We start from the raw sequence: 5494 nt of genomic DNA on the forward strand, positions 1-5494 counted from the left end.
TTTGCATGGTAAACCCTGTGCTTCTGTTCCTCCTACTCTCCTTACAGTAAATACTCACCTTGAATCAAAAATGATTAAGGATATACTTCAAAGTCTAAAAATCCGTGGTGAAATGCTTTCTAAAATACCAAAAACATTTTGGATTAGAGAAATGAATCTAGATACATACTTCGTACACTCCAACTTCGTTTCACCTCTATTTTAGTTATAGGAAGAACCATCACTAATGGAAGAATCATCACTAATAAATTTTATCACTTGGTAGTCAATTCTACACCCAAACTAGCGTTGTCACGAAGCATTTCATTTTCTACAGAAAACATGTCATTTCCTGCCTTGAAGCGTTAAATAGGGAAATAATGTCATATGTCCCCAACGCTCTAAAATTTTTGTATGTATGGAAGCAGACATCTCTTTCTTTTTTCTTTCTTCAACTCTTTTTGGAATTGCACACAAAAAAAAAAGTTCAAACGGTGTCACAATGAGGATCGAACCAAGGCCGACTGGAATGATACACTGTTTTACACGAGCACGCTATCCACATAGCTAATGATGCTGTTACGCAGAAGTGTGATAATATTACATCTCATTACAAATTGAAGTAGGAGAGTGTTTTCTAATTTTACTCTTATAAAACACTTTCCAGCATGAAGGGGGACTATATCCATCTCGTTCTGGGCCATGTACATATGCTTACGTGTCTTTTGTTTCGCTCGCTCGTATTAATCTTATATTGCCGTACCATATATATTATACAAATTCTTACCAGTATTTATGAGTCATGGCATTTTCTTTCATTTTTACGCTCATTTAATACAATAAATCGGGATGACAAAACATGTGCTAAAATTCAATTTTGGATGTAGGCATTCGATTGAACTGTTATTTATTTCCCAGCACAAAAGGAGAGAAAAAAAATCTTTAAATGTTTTGATACTGTAGAGTAACAGTCAAAATTAGCACTACCTAACATTCGTGATTTTGTATCGTGGCAACATTCAAGTGAAGGTGCCGTTGCTATAAACAGTAGAATAAGTTGAAATGGAAATACACTATAGATATACGAATAGATTTAAGAATTGAGTTTGATCATCAACATTGTTATAATCTCCCTATATCCCATCCTGTTACTGAAAAAAATGTCACCCTTCAAAACTCGAGTCAACCGCGAGTAATCGGTTTTCTACCTTACTAACCATAGAATTAGGAAATTATTTATATATAGTTATAAAAATATAGTTAAGAATTCGGCTCCTTAAAACAAATTCAACTGTAAAATATCCTCCAACTGATGATTCTGGTACAAAATTTTGTAAATTTCACAATTGCATCATATTTTTGTTTTTTTTTTTGGGAAAGCATGAAATTTGTACACGAAAATGTGCAAAAACGTGTTTGTAGCACGTCCAAACGCAATTGCATCTATTGATATTTATCAGGACCCTTATACCCACACAGCTGAGATGAAATATCAACCAATATATTTGTAATCCACGACATATTCAACATCAAGTTGTCGTGCAATTGCATGCAAACTATTTGCATCTTACGAAACTCTCTCATCGTGTTGCGCAACATTGACCAACAGGACCATCACGAAGCTGACGTAAAACGGCGAGCCGAGCAGATTGAGAATGATCACTCATTCTCTCCTGACATAATACACCTGGTGAGTTGCTCCGGCCACTGCGAGTCGATCACTCATCCACGGCACTCAGCATTTCTCCCGCTTCATACCCTGTCCACTTGCGAAGGCGATCAGCATCAGAGAGGCGCACAAACAAACACACACGCGCGCGAACAACCAACCGGTTCTTACGACTCGTCCGATCGAGTCGCCGGGATCATCGATCGTCTCGCGTCTTCGCAGCCAAACAACAACTTTAGCCGCATGGATTCTTCCCTGTTTAGTCTGTGCCATGGCGTTGCTGTTGTTGTTGTTGTTGTTGTGAGTACGTTCGTTGAACTCTGGAGCTTCTGGACTGTCGGAGACGTTCTTAGCGGTGGAAAGATGTGCAGGTGGACGGATGGGGAAAAAGCATTGGCAAGCTGCTGCTGGATCGCATTTTATAGCGGTACATTCGAGTTATTTTCCTTTCCCTTTCTCAATCTCCTCTCACGTTCGCTTGCGCACCCTCCCTTTCGAGGGTTTTTTTCTTCTGTTATTCTACCCTGAGTGTTTGTGTTTGTGATTGGTCGCTCTGTAACTGCTTCCCATAGCGCAAATCTTAGCCAGGAAAGAAGATTCGCCCATTCTCGGAGACGTGATCACGATGATGATGATGCTGTTCATCTCTGCTGCCATGGGATAGGTGCGTTCCTGCGCAGTCCCATCTAGCGCGTTCACCGAAGCCCCGGGATGGGGATATAGAGTGAGTGATAGGAAGAGGAAAAGCTCGGTCGACACCAAGAATTGTGCAACTTTTTAAGGACCGGTTGACGGAAGACTCGGGTGCCGCTTTTTATGCAATTAGCGTGTGCGTTTGATCATCTTGTCGTGTATGGTAATTGGATATCGTGGCGAGGTAGATGGTCGGTAGTATGTCTGCTGCGGACTGCTAAAAGCCGTTGTCAACTGTATATTTTATGATAATCAATTGAAATAATCCCTACATTATCGAAAAAGCTTTCGGATTTCAGTAGCGCCTAAACGACGGAATGTGAAAACGTTAGCAGTATGTTAATACCTGCTAAATTCATAATGATCTCTGATATCTCTGGTATGTAGAGAGATGGTACAATTTGGATTCCTCTCTAAATCATTATGTTAATAGGTTGTAGCAAGCTATGGGAGAAATTGTTTTTTTATCTAATCACATGAACTTTTACTGTTTGTAATCCATATGTTATTGAAAAGTAATTTGTTAGCAAATTTTGTATATCTATACAGATAAAAATTATTTGGTGTATTTATTTCGACGTTAAGAACTCGTATCCGCCGTAAATTTTTGTGTCTTTTTACTTTAGGTCGAACCAGCGAAATCCGAAGCTCCTGATGTCGAGAAGGAAACATTGTACGAGACGCAGAAGGATGTCTACGACAGCTGTTTGCATAGAGACATCGAGTTCGTCAACGGGACATTAAAGTGTACATCGGAAGGGAAGATATGTACAAATTTCAACTTCCTAAAGATTTTTAGCCTGAAGCATAACCTCGCAAACTGAAAGGTATTCGTTTACTACCTTTTAGAAAATTTGATCAGCAGTGTGATTTGAGAAAGTGCACCTAGAATCAACGCCCTTGACGAGATGATAGAAGAAACGGAAGGAGATCTTGACCGAAGACGAATGTAACGATTAAATATGAGAAATAAGTCTATAAAACATTGTTTCTAGAATGAATAGCTAGGACTGGATAACAATCTTTGATTTTTAATATTTTTTATAAACGTCAAATAAAATCCTAAATTCATCCTGGTTGTTATGCGGACATCGAAGTACCATATGAGCGTTGTAGAGGTGTGCGTTGAAGCGATTACAAATGGATTATTCAAGTTTTTTAAAATTGCCTATTTGTGCCCCATGTGTGGGACACTTTCGGACAACGAAAAAAACTAACTTAATGAAACTTTTGTGTTTTTTCGCCAATTTCTTTCATGTAAACAAAAACTGAGATCAGACGTATTAACAAATCTTAAATCTTATCCATTTCTTTCAGATTAAATTCAAAACATAAAGAACTGATCAATTATTGATTGAGATGAATATTAATCAAAATACCGTGGCTTCGCCGTAGTCTTAGAGCTTCAGTCTTTTGGCTCTCTTGTATTTGGTTGCCTCTAGGGTTTGGTGTTTCCTGATATTCCCTGCATTTTCTGCATTCTTTTGTTCATCAATATTCATCTAAACGGAATCTACTTGCTGTGGAGAGTCTATCAAAATACGTGATTTCCCCTTCTTCCGCTCGAGTGGTGGCTTTTCGCGGTGAAGCTTTTGGAAAAGGTTGAACATTTTCCGGGGACAAAGTTGGCAAAATAAAATTATTCTGTGGCGTAGACGCAATGTTTTGCAGCATTGTTATATTGACCGATGAGTCAGTTGCTACTTCCGCTTCAGTAGGTAGGTTTTTTGTACGATTAGTTACTTCTGAGCATTCAAAATCCTTGTCCGAAAAAACGTTTTTTGAGAATGGATAGCATGTCGTCCTTTTGAATCCAGCTAGAATATTACTCGGTGCAACTATACCTGCAAGATCGTGTATTGAGATAGTTTTTCCAGCATTGTTCAGTAGCCAATCGTTCTGGGAAACTGAAAGCTTTTGCTTGAAAGGGCCCATAACTGAAACATCCAGCGACTGTAAGCGATGTGTGCAATGAGGTGGGAAGGATACAAGAATTATGCCATTTTCTTGGCAATATTTAATTGTTTCCAATGTGCAATGGCTTTCGTGATTTGGAGCAATACCAATATTGGTTACTTACGCTGCTTTTCGCTATATTTTTTAAATATTTCAGAACATTGAGAAACGGTTTTCCCGTCATCCAGCCGCTGGTTGGACAAATGGCAACATCCTGTGAGCATAGAATCATGAAAACGTGCTCTTGGGTAAAAATGAAAACAGGTGGTACAGAATTTCCAACTGCATTCACAATTGCATACATGGTAATAAGCTGTCCTCTTTCAGCGGAAACATTTTGCCCATTTTGCCTTTGTCCACGAGATGCTATAACCTTTGGGGATCTAACCACAGTTGTGATACCGGTCTCGTCGAGATTGTAAATTCGTTCAGGAGTAAATGTTGCTTTCTGTTATGCTTCTTCCAAGTTATTTTGGAACTCAGTCAAATATTGACGATTGAAACTGGTGGCTCGTGACAAACTCATGTTTTCTGGTTTGCGCAACGAAAGAGCTTTGTGTCGATTCACGAAGTTCTTCATCCACTCCATTCTGACAAGTTGATGAATTTCCCATTTAGGGAGACATCTTCCAATCACCTTAGCATACTTGAAGGCCAACGTTCTTGCTTGCCGGTACGTCAATCCATAATTCATCTGGGAGCTTTTAATCTAATATTTCTCTAAAAAATTTTCTTCCACATTTGTAAAAACTTGTTGAGAATAGTATTTGGACGAGAAGCTTTCTGATTTTAGCGACTTTTCGTTTTTATGATTTTTCAGACGACTGACCAAGGTGCTTCTTTTAATTCCACAGGTATCAGCAGCTTGTCTGAAAGACATTGTCCCGTTCGAAACCAGTTCAATAGTTCTTTTTATCTCATCTTCATTGATGCTGGCTCCATCGGTTTTCTTTTTGTTGTTCCGAACCATCATTGGACCTGAGAATCAGACTAAATTGATATTCGTTAGTAAACAACCATCAAACACATATTATATTAGGCTGTCAAAAAAGTCCTGCGGTATTTCCGCGAGGTGTCGTTGTAAGCGCGTAGTTCTAGTTGTATTCATTGTATCGAGTACTATAGCTTGTTGGAAAGGTATTTTTGCGCGCTATAATATAGTCCTTGACAGTGTTTTGTTTGGTTAAGTCGTTCGTG

This window comes from Toxorhynchites rutilus, chromosome 3 (genome assembly GCF_029784135.1).
Source record: "Toxorhynchites rutilus septentrionalis strain SRP chromosome 3, ASM2978413v1, whole genome shotgun sequence".
In the NCBI taxonomy this organism is placed as follows: Eukaryota; Metazoa; Arthropoda; class Insecta; order Diptera; family Culicidae; genus Toxorhynchites; species Toxorhynchites rutilus.